Genomic DNA, 15,124 nt, shown 5'->3' on the forward strand with positions numbered 1-15,124 from the left:
GCTGTTTGTGTAGGATCTTTGGCATAAAAGCCTAGTATGAAAGATGGGGGTCAAAGTGTGTTGCACATGGGAAAATAAGGTTTCATAGTAAAATAGAAATAAATGGAATGCTCAGCTTGAGAAAATTGCAACTGGCATGTGAAACTGGGTATTGTAAAACCAGGTTCTTCTATAAAGGCTGTGTCAAGAGGAGAGCTGTAAACCTTATCTTATTTACATTATTGTTTAATTTTATTTATTATTTTTAGATAGAGGGGAAGGGAGGGAGAAAGAGAGGGAGAGAAACATCACTGTGTGGTTGTCTCTCACATACCCCGCACCAGGGAACCTGGCCTGCAACCCAGGCATGTGCCCTGACTGGGAATTGAACTGGTGACCCTTCAGGTTGCAGGCTGGGGCTCAGTCCACTGAGCCACACCAGCCAGGGCTTATTTCCATTAATTTTTTTTAAATGTTACGATCCTGTATATGATCTCCAGGGCTATGCACTATATTTGAAGACATCCATTTTTGACATTTAACACTTGTGTGTGTCAGGGAGAGAAAGAATTTGTGGGGTGTCTGTTGTCCAATTCATTGAGTGTGAATACTTTTATGCTATTATTTAGCATTATCATCCTCAAAACAGTTGTGGTGTGTGCTGTCATAGAGCTTCCTCATGTATCACAGCTGGTAAAACAGAAAAATGCAGAGTCATTGTAAGCACATGGAAGTGAACTAATGTCTCAAAAGGTTTTTTTCACCTCCACGAGTCCAAGTTTCTACACAGCTCCTGAGAGAACAAGAGAAAGGTTACCTTTCTATACGGACTGAAGCCCAAAGGCAAAGAAAAGCTACTCATAGTTTTGTAATCCTGGTAAGACCACCCATAGGCTCCTCCCACCCCAAAAGGCCCTCTTTATTCTGTGCCTATGACACCCATGTATTTAAGCTTTTTAATTCAAGGGTCAAGTCCACCAATGAGCCTCAGTTGCATTTACTTGCTTTATGAATATCAATGTATTTTCCTGAAGGTCAATGCTTAATCTCTCCCTCTAAGAGTTTTTAAATAGTGCTTGTAGTTTTAATAGTCTTAAAAAACATATACATGGCTAAATATATAAACCTATGTGTGCTTAATGTTATATGAATTATTTCATTTGGAGACTCAGTAGTTAATTTTGCTCAAAGACACCTGACTAGTAGGCAGCAGACAGCAGTCTCTTTACAGATGGACGTCTTACATAGTAGAGGACTCAAAGCTCTTTTTACCCAAGACTTCTTTGGAGGCCAAACACAGGTAGCCTTTTACCTGTATTAACTCTGAGACATTTACAGTGACCCTGAGTACTATAATAGAGTTATTATACTTTTCCTGAGAGAAAGCCAAGCCATCGAGGTTTTAACCTACACAGATGCAAATAGTACAACAGGGGTCTAGCCCAGGTTGTCTCACCCCAGGCCAGAGTTCCTCAAGAGTGACACTCAAGAATTGCATCTGTGAGATCTCATCCTAGTGACAGAGATGCTCTGTTATATACCTGTAGTGTCCCCCAAAAGATATGCCCAGTTCTGACACCCTAACCTTTTCATGGGGTCCTATTGTAAAAAAGGTACTGGTGGTTGTAATTAAGGATCTTGAGTTGGGATCATCCTGGATCTAGGAAAGACCCTACATCCTATAACAGGTGTCCTTCTAAAAGAAAGGCAAAGGGGGATTTGACATATATAGACACACAAATGAGAAGGTGATAGGAAGACAGAGGTAGAGATTGGATCGATGCTCCTAAGAATCAGGAATGCCAAGGATTGCCAATGTCCACCAGAAGCTAGGAGAGACGCACATTATGGCTACTCTCTCAGAGCTACCCGAATGAAAAACCCTGCTGACATCTTGATTTGGGGTTTCTGGCCTCCAGAACTGTGAGACAATAAATTTCTGTGGTTTTAAAACATCCAGGTTTTGGTAATTCGTCATGGCAGCCTTAGGAAATCAATACAGCACCTCTATTTGTATGCCTTGATGGGTTTCTGTGGCTCCCATAACTTGTTTCTTGGTGAGATTATCAGTCCCTAGTCATATTCACACTCTTCCAATTTCAGGAAGCCAACGATCATTTTCTTAAGTTCAGAGAATTTGTTCCAATGCAAGGGATACTACCCACATTAACAACATTGGGGGTGAGCCTAAGCTCTGGTCTAGGGAGCTATACATTGACATTCATCCTCCTGTGCCCTTGCCTTCTCCTCTGTGGGCTGTTTCCAACACAGAAAACACTCCCTGTGACCCTGCAGTCCTCTGATCATCACCTCAAGATCCCTTCATGATGAAACATCTAAAATTGATGGTCCCCTACCCTGTACCTTTTCACATGCCCTTCCCCTCAAATGAACGTTCATCTCAATTCCAGTCTCAGAAGGTCAACTTCAACTGCTGATGGGTCTCCTGACCAAAACCAATTATTTTGCTTTCCACCCTTCTGAGGGTATCTGACTGCATACATCAGACACCTATACCGTTTTGTGAGCTTCCCCCCTACTTTTTGCTCCTGTGACAAACTTGAAGCTCTAGTACATGGCTTGTGCTTGAATTGGTATGATATGGATTTCTTTTTACATAATGAAGTTCTTCTAAATTTTAGAATGATTTTGGAAGCTTTTCTGCTTAGACTTGTGGTGGGGCACCCCTTGAATTTAGAACAAAGATAACAGACTTTTTGTTTTGTTTGTGAGACTCAAATATTTTGCCCCTCTTTATCTTCAATTCCTTTTCCTTTCATTCTTGTATACTAACCCCTAGTTCTTCTCTCAGAGCACTTTTTGTTTTTCGACTCCTTAACTTTTCACATTTTCTGAGCTCCTTTATCCCCTCACAGCCTGCCCATCCAGTTACCTTGTTGTCCCTGAATCCCATAGATAAGACCTCCCCCCAAGCTTTCCCCTCTTCCCCTCCTGTCCCAGTTGAAAAGTAAGGTCACCTGGCTGTAGAGTTTGTTGACCATCTTCGAAGCCTGCTATTGTACTTTTCTGCAGGATATTATTTCTGACAAGAAATGGCTGAGCTCACTTTATTGGCAAATTTTATTCTAAAGTGAGAATATTTTAAAGGAATTTGAGATGTGCCACAAGCACTTTGAGGGGCTTCATAGAGGGAATGACAGTGTGTGGTTTAGTTCTAAAAATGATATAAGATGTAATAACCTCACAACTCGAGGCCAGGTGTCGAATCTAGTGTTGTCAAATGGGGCCTGGACAGAAGGGTTCCAAAGTGAGCAGTGCCACTGTACTTTGGTTTTAAGGAAATTTTCTTTTTAGTACAACTTTTCATGACACTGGAATTGTTTTAAAGGTATTTGGTGTCTTTTCATATACCCTTTCACTGCTTGGGAATGAGTTGTTACAAGGGGCAAGACAGAAAAAACTAGGGGAAAAAGGTTGCGTTTTTTTTTTAATATAAATTCCCTGAAGCAAAGGTATGTGTAGGTGGTAGTGTATGTTGTATTGCAATAACCAAGGGTAAGTCTCCACTGTAGGCCATACAATTTAAAATGTGTCTGTATTCTCTGAAATGATTGGAAAGTAGACTTTGCTTATAGGCCCTATGACTCAAGGATAACTCCTTTCTAAAGAAATAGTAAAGATTTCTTGAAAGATTTTAATAAATGTGTACATTCAGCCATACATATACTATAGTGATAAACATTCACCTTTCTTCCAATGTTTCAAGAGCAAATCCCCCCATGACAGACTTCCCAAATGCCCAAGTTACCATTTGACATGTGGTAACAGAAGTCTTATTTCCAGACTTAAGTCCCTCTGTAGAGAATAATCAACTTAGGTCCAACAGTTGAAATTCAAATATGTAATTCTTCCAACAGTGTTACAGAATTGTCAATTGCTTCATAAAACCTTTAGCAGGTTTTATAATAAATTGATTTTTGAAAAGGATTTGGGCCTTGAAAAGGGATCTTAGGGCCAAAAGGTGCCCTAATCATTTCCTCTAAGGCATAGATTAAAAAAAAAAATCTTGATTGCATTAAGCTATTGAGTCTGTTTTAAAGCTCTAGGGAGGTAGAAGATTTTTTATAAGGGAGAACAAGTCAGTGTAGGAAAACTAGGAAGCATATTGCTTTCTCATTCATCGGGTTTGGTCCGAGGGCCCCTTCTGACCAAGAGCACAACAGTAATAGGGAGACACATGCAATGAATGTTATCTTAAGGTAGGAATTGCAAATTCAAGCTCAAGACACCTACAAAGGGTTACATGAACAGCTCCTCCTCTAAACCTAGCTGATTCTAGTTCTTAGGGATAGGCTGTTTCCTTTGTCAGAAGCTCGAGCAGAGAAATAAGAAAATACATCTGGAACTGAATGAGAATCTAAAGTTGTTGTATATTCTTGACTCCTTGAAGCCTAATGTAGAACAGAACATTGTAAATGAGACTTTGCTAAGTCAATAACATTTGCTTCCTTTTGGGCAAAGATATCTAACTTGGATTTTGGACTCCACAAACCTCCCTTATAGGAATGTGGGGACTTCCCCTTTCCATGGCCTAGGAATCAGATGACTAGGAGAGATTTTGGAGCTTGCAACATCTTTTCTGAGAAGGCTATGAAAATTGTAAACCAGAAGCCTGCATGAGTCATCTTCAGACCACTCTGTCCTTTGCACTAAAAAATATCTGCTTGAGTTTGTTTAGCCCTTAAAGTGCATGTAAGACATCTCGTGTTTAGAACCCTGGAATGCTCAGCATAAGGACAAATCTGTGTAGAGACAAACTTGGCTGGCACCTTCTTATTCTTGCTTATCTCTTCCATCAGCAGGAGTGTATTGGTATCAGCAATGACACACATGAATAATTCCAGGGGTCCAAAGCTGTATCAGGACACCAGTTTGCCACCTCCCTCCCAGTCTACCTGCTAACCCCAATTATACAGAACAAAGAAGAAATTGCTTGGTCAGTCTCAAAACTCTGGTAAAAGGAGTAACTTGCTTTAAGAATGTATTTAATGGTAGATCCATTCCAGAATTGGTAGCAGATCTGTTTTTAATGTTCAGGGGAATGAGACAAACACCTAGCCAACCAAACACTGCAAACAGGTCTCCTGACAGCTCCATGAAGCAGAGTGTGTCTCTATCTTGTGTATGAATAACGAAATGGACTCGGTGACACAAGACCAACTGCTAATAAGTGGCTGGGCTCAAAACTGAACATAATCTGTGTTCCTTTTTCTAGTATATATGCTGCTACTCTTATTTTGAAAAAAAAAAAACAAAACACAAAAGCTCCTTGACTTTAACCTGTTTTATAAGCTACTTTCAAAGTCCTAATCCCATTGACTTTAAGATACCGGTAAACTTTTCAGGAAGAGCCACATAAATAGACACAGGAAAGGGAGTTAGGGGGAGTCAAGAACAAAGCCACATAAACATCTTTAACAAGAGTGTCCAGGACTTTGTACTGGTCAGAGAACGTGTTTCCTTGTCCTTTAGAACTTTATGTCTGTCTCAGCTGAGCTACTGCATTGGGACATGTGAAATATTAACCTCTCAGGCAGTTCTCAGGGTCCAGAGGGCAGCACACAGCCTTCACCCCTATCTTCAAAGTAGCCTTTTGAGAATAAGCAGGTTGCCAGGAAGGATGCAGGGATGTCAGGCTGTTTCTGAAACTTGATGTAACACCTTTCTCCCTTAACTGTTGGATTCCTATGCTTTTAGGAAGGCTCGCTCTACTCTGCAAAGGCCAAGCTGAGAAGACAGATTTGTGCAGCCTGTTTAATTGGGGAGATGAGACTGTACTGATGCACACTGAAAAGGAGTCCTTGGGAGATTTTCTTGTAAATGCTGACACAGCTGTACCGGCTTCAGAAGCAGAACGGGTCTGAGTCTGGAGGTACACACAAACTAGGCATTCACAGACAGCAAGTGCCACTGAGTTTCATGCTCGGGAGGGACGCTGCCGGACTTGCAGGACACAAGGAGCTCTGAACCAAGGAGCTTTTCCTTCTCTTTGGAACCAAGTCAGACCTTCACCACCTTCCACCTCTTCGGTGGAGTCAACTCGACTAATATTTATTTCTTCACCTTTGGCAGAGCTGTTATAAAAAGTCAGTAAGAACTTATGTAGAGACGCCAGTACCTAGCATTTAGAAAGTGCTCACTAGATGGCTGCTGTGACTGCATCAAAGCTGGGCTTCACAGGTGCTGTGTTTGTGTAGCCTTACGTTGCATCCAACATTGCTTTTCCACAGCAAGTGTTTAAATAGTTTCAGAACAACTGGAACCAATAAGTAAACAGCTGGTAAATAGAAACATGGAGGGATGCAGTGCTTTAAATAGTAAGGCCCGGGCGAAAAGTGAGAGTTTGCCAATGCTGGAGTCCCCTCCTGTTTGACTCAGGCTTCTGAGTCTACAGAGGCAGGTTCTGATGGAAACAGGACTCTGGGAACAAAATCTGCTCTAAGCTTTCCAGAGAAGTCTGTTCTAACAGATCCTGAGTCAAGTCTAAGCCTATATCATTGCTACTGGCAGTTTAGATGTCTAATTCCTATCATTTGGGGAAGTTTTACTGGGGGGCTCTTAAAATGTCACTGTCCAGGCCACACCCAAATTGATTAAATCAGAATCTCTGGGGAAGGGATGCAGGCATCAATATATTTTAAAGATTCCTAGATAATTCTAAGGTACTGACAAGTTTGAGGTCCAATGGTCTACTTTCACAATCCTTTGTGCCCTTAAATAGCAAGCGGGTTAGACTATTGAGCTGGAAGGAACCTAGGGAATAATTTGGTCACACCCTTTCCCTATAAAAATCAGGAAACTGAGGGCAAGAAGGAGGGTATACTTGTCTACTGGCTACATAGCTGACTGGGGACAGTGTTGGTACCAAGACAAATCTAGATCTTAACATGAGACTCTACTGTCCTATTAAAAAAAACCCAACTATACTTTAAGAAAGTTGTACAAAGCCTATTGCATAGAGACTGAACTTCTACTTAGTAGATATACCAAGGAAAGAACAAGAAAATAGCTTAGCAGAATAGTTTGAACATGGAATTTCACAGATGTTTTCTGAACCAAAGCAGAAAAAGGGGTTTATGTGGTCTAATTATACATTGTTGCTGGATTCTTTCTTGCCTAGGTAGTTGGAGTCCTACTTGGTCAAACCGGCTCATTAATGTTGATTTGGCTGCGGGGAAGAAAGTATTTGGCTAGGTTTGAGACGCAACTCGCAGATCAAAGAACTCACATTTATTTCAGTACATTCTCTACTATTCAATGCTTGGCCTTTTATGTTTTTGTTATTGTTTCCCCCCCACCCCCCAAGCATGGTAGGAAGTTTGAGTTCTTGAGTTGGCAACTTTCAATATTCTTGAGTCATTATGACCTCTCCTAATTTGGTACTCACCCCCACCCATTTTGTTTTTAAAATAAGTTTTTATTAAGAATATCTCCTACCAGGCCTAAAGGGTGGTTAGGAGAGTTTTAGCTTTAAAAATGAGTTTAATGCAATCCAAATGAAAGTCCATTCTCTAGACTGGGCAATGCAACCAATTCACTAGAAATGTCTAAAAATTGTTCACAGGTTGAACTGAAGTATTAAGTTTATGATCAGCTTTATAATCATATTACTCAGTCTTTTCAGTACAATGATGACTTTGAACACTTTATGGGGGTAAGAAATGGTAGAAAGTATAGATTCATAGTGAGAGTCTGCTCTAGCCCCCTGGGAAAGTGAGGCACAAGATAACATGCTTATATGGACAAAGACCTGCAGAGGGGATTGAGTCTGGCATCCTTTATACTTATTGAGACTCTATCAAAGAGAGCAGTGTTGGAACGTCCCTGAGGTCTTTTGACCAAGTGGAATTTTTGTGAAGATGGACGCGTGAGGTTTGTGATTAGATTAACTGAAATTAGAGAGTGCCAACTTTAACACTCCAGCCGATTATTCATTTCATCCCAGTTCTTAAGTGTGACCTCCTCGAGTTTAGACTAAACAGAACAGAAACACTGAAATCCAACTTTCTATCTTTTAAGTCACTTCAACAAAAGGAAGGAAGTGACATTGGAGTTTTCAAGGTTCAAAAATCACGTTTCCATCCTTGCTTCATGGTGCTGGTGTTGGATTGTTCAAGCTGTGTTCTGATGAGGTTCTCCCGACACCGGGGACCATCTGGACGTGGCTCCACCAGGCTCTGGCACATGTGCTCTGCGTATCTCAAGCGATCATGGCAGGACAATAAAGTGGATATAACTTGATGTAGAAAAGAGAATGGGGGTTTCTGGTCTAGTGTGCAGTATGTTTCACCCCAGATTCACCAGAGCTCTGCATTTTGGGGTTATGGGTTCCTGATCCTACTAAGGATATAGTATTTGATTCCTTGTCTGCTTCTGTCTCTTTTGTACTTGTCAAGTGGAAAAGAGAGATTGGCAAGGTAAAAGCTGCATCCTTGAGATCAAGGTCATAATATAAGTCCATGTTCACTAGTTGCTCCTCTTTTTGTTAGAGAGATGTTGAGTCACCTGTGGAATGAGCCATGAGTGATTCCCATGAATTCTGAGGAAAGGCTATTAGGAATCCACTGCTTTGGGAGAAAGGATAATATGGCTTTTGGGGGGTGGGAGGGGTTTGACAAAAGCTACTCTTCCTCATATACTTTGGGCTTTGGGCTCAAAGGTAGCTGACAACCTGGTAAGTGCATACAGCAAGCTAAGGCCTTTATGGGAAATGGCCAGTGGACTGAGTGGTCCAACACGGGGTTGAGGGGTATAGGAGAAGGAAAACTCATGGCTGGAGAATGAGTAGAAGGTAAGGTGTCTAGACTTAAAACCTGGGCTCAGATGCCAGGGTTCCCATCTCACCTAGCCAAGAAGACACTTTGGCACGTTGGGCAGGCCTCTGTATGGAGGCTGGTGGGTGGTATGTGTGCACACACTGAAAGGTGTGTGACAAGGGCTGTGTGACAACATACCCACTGACTCCCAGGCCAGAACACTGACACTATTCACACCCTTTTTAACAATGCGTCCCTCCTGTCTATCTATCCTCACCCAGATTGACCTGCAGATATCATTGTTTTCCCATCTATCCTGCCTGAGTTAGGATAGATTCTTCTCCCAAAGCTAAATCCACTACCTAGTTCCAAGCTAGTCATCAAATAAATTATATAAATGAGTCTAAGGAGTTTTTTTCTTAGAACACGCACCATCAAGTTGTGCTTTCTTCTTCCCAAATGAAATAATCGTGAATGAAGTCAGTATGATGTGCACTATATCTAGCATGTGGATGTCGGGATACAATAGTTTTTCCCTTGAGTCTCCCCAATTTCACCTACGATGCTTATCCACATAAGTCTTAACTGTTAACTACATTCCGTCTTATTCAAGTGCCGTTAGATAGTCATCTTGAAGATCTATGTGATGTTAAAAGAATTAAAAAGCATGTTACTTGGAAGCATCTGCATTTGAACATTGAAACAACAAACACTAGTAGAATTATTTTATAATGTAACCACATCTGGGCACTTTAAAAGAAGGCAGGTAATCTTAAACTTTCCTCTTCCAAAAACCAGTGCAAGAAGCACAGCTTGCTATTTGGTTTGTTCTTAAGTATCCTGGCTGAATTATGTTAAATACCAGTATGGTTCTCCTTTCAGGCAGGGCCCCACATTTATATAATCCTGCAAGCCATTGCTTGAGTATTTCTGTACCTGTCTGCAACTTACGTTTCAGATACATGTTGTGTTTCAAAGAGTTTAGAGAAAGAAGAATCCGGCTGCCTGGTGACATCAGCACAGAGAAGTCAAACTGAGGGGTATAGAGCAAGTGTCTAAAGAGAGGTGGAACTTCTTTTTGGTTACATTTCTGTATACAGACCAAAGCCATGAAAATGTTGTGTTAGACTCTACACAAGATCAGTTCAAGTTACCTGATTCTAAAGTATTGTCTCTGGGTTCTAGGTAGCCTTTGCAGTAGAATACGCCCTTTGTTTTAGGGTTCAGTCTACCCTTTAGAGTTGGCAGTTCCCTTCCAGGAGAAGCTTGCCATGGGCTCACATGCCCACAGCTGACATGATCTGTTCTAGTTGGGCAAGATGTCCAATGCCAATGGGCATTTAGGCTTCATCTCCAGAAAGGATGGTGGCCCTCCCTACTAAACCCCATTAAGAATAGTTTAAAAAAAAAAAAAAAAAACCTTACTGTTTACTAGCATCTTGTGTGCTTGATACATCAATGGTCACTTTAAGGACGATTCTTCATAATTGAGCTCATTTCCTTTAGAAAAGACTTAGTTGCTCTCAAATAAGACAAAGCAAAAAAAAAAAAAAGTCATGGGAGTCAATTAAAAATTTCAGGTTTTTGAGAACCAGAAACCTGCTAACCAACCCTCTCCCCTCCTGATACCAGTGTTCTAGCGTGCTGAAGGTTAGGAGCTATCTAAAACACCAGGGGAGCTCTTCTAGAAGATTTAAGAATATAGGCTCTCTTGCTTACTTCTTCATTGATGACCAAATTAGACAGGTCAACAGATGAGAAATCCCTAGGTAATTTCAGGTTCTGACATACGAGGCAGAAAGGTGAATCTGCTAACTTGTTTTCTTGCTTCTTGAAGTGATGTATTAACACTACCTCTTTCTTAAAAATTTAAGACACAGGATCCAAAAAAGATCCTGAAATAGCTAGGCCACCTGCTTTGAAATCGTGCATGCAGTTATACTGCTCAGTAGCTGCAGACTGAGATGGGATGGACAAAGTGGCAGAAACGCATGCATCCTGGTGCTACGGTTCATGCTCTGTCATTTTCTCTCATTTTGGGAAGCAGTATTGGACCAAATAATTACATGGGAGTAAATAAATGCATTTTTAAACTGAAGGATGAAAAGATCCTCAACAGCCACAGGTTAGCCCATGCTAAATGAAACAGACCTGGGATCTTAATTGCTGCACAACTGAAACCACCACCTTGAACAATAAAGTGTTCTGAGGTATTAAAATATCTGTGTATAGTTCATTCACTGCAGAGGTCAATGAGCACAGGCAGTTCCAATTACAATAAAAAATCCTACCACTTAATATAGACTTTTACTTATAAAATGTAAGTAAGTGAGACAGGTTTTGTTGCATGAATTCTATATATAAATCCAAGTTAACATGACCAAAATTATACCTGTTGGAATCATTTAAGTCATCACCATGAATTAATCCTCCCCTCTTGCAAACATGTCTAGACATCAATCTTCGGGACCATGAAACACAATCGACAAGTTGGGAAGAGTAATTCAGGGACCCTTGTATCTAGTAGAGCTTTTGAGAAAATGTCACTCTTATGTGATCTTAAACATGAAAACACTGTTACTAATCTACAGAAACTTTCAGGAAGTCAATTTCTAAATCTCCTTTGGCAAGTCATTTAAGTGACTTCTATCAATACAATGAAGATGAACAGTGGTGTTTTAGGGAACTAAGGTAAGAGTTCTTAGGAAATAAAAGTACAGCTCACTGGTCCGCTTTCTTGGTTGTAATAATCAAAGAACAGAAGGAAAGACTTGAGGTATTACCTTAATCCATACAGATTTCTACAACAAGTTTATTCTGGGATCTAAGGAGTAACTTTAAAGACTTCCTAACATATATTCTAATGGATTGCTTTCTTAAGTTATTTCTTCTAACTTTAACTTCTTTCCAGAGCTGGGGGAGGGGAAAATTCAAACCTTGTTCCCACTGCATAACAATAGGTCATCTAAGAAAGTTGTCCTTGTTATGTCATTAGGCATTTTCAAATGCTCATGTCTTGGATATTTCATTTCTTCCTCCCTCACCATTTTGTAAAAGAAATGAAACAGAGCTCCTAAGATGGCATTAACTGATGACTTTGACTAGAAAAGTGCTGTTTTTTCCTTCAAACCCATTGTAATTATTTTCACTTTTAATCTAGATATTTTTACAAGATAAAAAAGTAATTAGTGTGTCAACTTTGTACTAATATGAAGTAATATTCTATACAATATGCTATTTCTTATAAATGTTATACCACTAGCCTGATAAACAAATCAGTTTAGATATCATAAAAGGTAATAAATGCATCAACAAAACAGATTATCAGTTCATTGGGTGCCAAAGAACTTGCTGCTTCCCAAAGGGCTTAACTTATTTGGGATGATACATTTACATACTAGGACAATCTAGTTTTTCTGGTTTTCTAGACAATCAAGATATTTATTGGATCTATGTCTATGTCTCTTAAAATGTGTTATTCAAAATCATCTCCAGCTGCAGAGAGTTTTAGAATGAATCAAATGCTGGGTGACCCTTGCTCCTTCCACGTTGAATGAGTTTGATTTAAGTTAATGGTGAGACTATTGTATTGTCTAATAGTCGTACTAAAAACACATGAATTATATTCTGCTTTCTATTTCTCAGAGCTTTAGCTAGAAATTGTGTTGAGTGTTTGTCCTTTGCATGAAGGTATTATTTACAAACCTGCCTAGCACTCAAAGTCACAAGTATCACTTAATGATCAAGGCTTGGCTTTAGGGCAAGAGGTTGGTCAAAAATCTGCTTTACCATGGGAGTCGTTCCAGAATAGGCAGATGAATGATGGTTCTTTCTTCTCCCCGTGCCTGTTGAATTTGGACCATCCCTATAGGGTTTCATTGCCCTTTTAAGATGGCAAATCACGGGGTTTCTCTCGGGTCTTTTGTTCTAGCATCTGATGAAAGAGTAGAAATGGTTATGTACCGTGTGCCACTTTGTTGGACTTCAGCTGAGATCTCCTGGCCCATTAAGATATATTCACATTTCCATGGAACAGCCAAAAGGCTTCTGTTGAGGCATTCTGTTTACACAGGAATGTCACCATCAGTGACTCACTGTAAAGGAAGTTCCCTTGGTTCATTAAAAAAAAAAAATGTAATATTTAAGCAAGATGTTTCATTAGCTTTCAGAGTAATCTTGTCTGTTCTCTGAACCGTGAATGACCTGTGGCAAAACTCTGTGCCTGCAAAGTAATAGACACATGGACACTTGAGGAAAACATGGGATGGATATAACTGATTAGGTAGGGGCTCCATTTGTAGCCTCTCTTTGTGATCTCTGCTATGGTCATTAAATGAAAGTAACTTGAGTTGCTCCTTGAAGCTTTAGACAGGTTCACTCCGCTGTGGCATCTGCTACTTTCTAGTCTTCTTATGTGGGCATTTTTAGAATCAGAGAATGCAATTCGATCATGTGTTTCCTTAGCTGAACTCCGTAGCCCTGTGCAAAGACACGTCTTCTTCAAAAGCCACTGTTACATTCCTAATCCAAACTTTATTAAAAAGACTCACTATTGCAGACAAGGAGGTTAAGACAAATCCTCAGGAAAGTAATGAGCAAGGCCTCCTACACTTGACAGACACCTTCAAGGGTAGTGAAGTTGGGAATATGCTTATCATTGTTAAAATGTTGTTAACTAGCAGTGTGCTTTATGTGGATAATTAGTTCCACCAAGGAAACTAGTGAGAGCAACAAAACTAACAGGTTGGCTTTGTCTCTCTAACCTATGCAAAGTTCTACTTTTTGGGCTAATTATCAGAAGTGGGATGTGAGTGAAGTTGCTTTCTCAGGGGCACTCCCTGCAGTGTTGAGGAGCCCTACCTTAAAGGCCATTCTACACGTGCTCTTCCATCCGTGACAATCCCTTGGGGGGAAAACACACACCATCCCTCCTCACACTCAAGAGTGAGCCATCTGTTGCACACACAAACAGAAAGTCATTGGCTACCCTGCATTTTTCTCTGTTGCTAGAAAATTTAAAACACCTACGAAGATTGATAGCCTTTTTGTTGTTCACAGCACAGGGGTCTGGTAATTGATCCCTGCTTAAAGCCATTGACTTAGAGACTGGAAACAAAGTTGGCCCCTGAATGCCAGTGATCAGCGTGCCAGCAAGTCAGCTCATGCAATAAATCGACATGCCTACTATGTGCCAGACACTCATCTAGAGCTTGGGATATGTCAGTGAGAAAACTAAAGGTCTATTTTCCTACAAAGTCTACACTCCAGCAGCAGAAACATATACACACAATAGAGTCTTTCAGAAGGTGATAAATCCTCAAAAGAGAGCAAAGTGGATTGGGAGGGCAGGGTTGGGAATGGCTTAAACAGATTTCTTAGAAACACAGAAGGAACACTATATTTTTAAAAGTTAAATTTACTAGTTCAAATTTGTTATAGACCAAGTCTACTGCCAAGACTTTCTCATTTGATCCCATAGGGAAGGTATTATCATTCCTCTTTGATAGGAGTAGAAGCTCAAGTACTGTTCTCTAGCCCACTGAAAGCCACACAGGTCTAACATGTAAACTCTTAACTGCTCTGTGTCAGAACAACACAGGCGAAAGAGAGAACTAAGCTAGTTCTTCTGACAGGTGCAATGTGCATTACCCAGAAAATACAGTGGGAAAGAGTGATTGAGAGCAATGCCTAAAGGATATTTATGTCAGCGTGGCTAGAATACAGGACCCCGTGATGGGTTATACCAGGGGACAAGGTTGAAAGGTAGGTCAAACTGGCTTAGAGTGCTCAACACAGCTGTATTTTCTCTAGATGGTACTGGGAGACTTTGAGGTTTCGAGCAATGGTGTGGTGACAAATCCCAGGACAGAGCCATGGCTCAAAGAGTCAGATAGCTTTGTAGTATGACCGTTGCGTCAGTTTGCCACTTTGAGTGATTCCACACTCATGGTTTCCTTCGTTTAAATACTTGGATAATCTTTTGGGAACTAACCCTTTTAATGGAAATGTTAAGGTCTAAAAATCTCAAATGTCAGATTCAAGGTTATCCCATTCTTGCCAAGCTATGATGCTCAGTGACCTTCAAACTTCAAATAAACAATGTGTCCTAAAGGTGGCTTTAAAAAAAGTTAAAGGCCATTGCATCTCATAACCTTCATTCTAACATCCATTGCATCCTAAAAATAGAATTTCCATTATATCAGTTTTATAAAAATTTATATAAGTGAAATGATATTTTGAAATATGAGCACCTCAAAAGGACATCTTTTTAAAAAAATAATCATGTCATTATAGCTCCGTGCCTGAAGCAGAATGTACAGTATTTTCATATTTTATGTATGTTTCTCCATATAACTATTCAAAGACTA

This window comes from Desmodus rotundus, chromosome 1 (assembly GCF_022682495.2).
Source record: "Desmodus rotundus isolate HL8 chromosome 1, HLdesRot8A.1, whole genome shotgun sequence".
Taxonomy (NCBI): domain Eukaryota; kingdom Metazoa; phylum Chordata; class Mammalia; order Chiroptera; family Phyllostomidae; genus Desmodus; species Desmodus rotundus.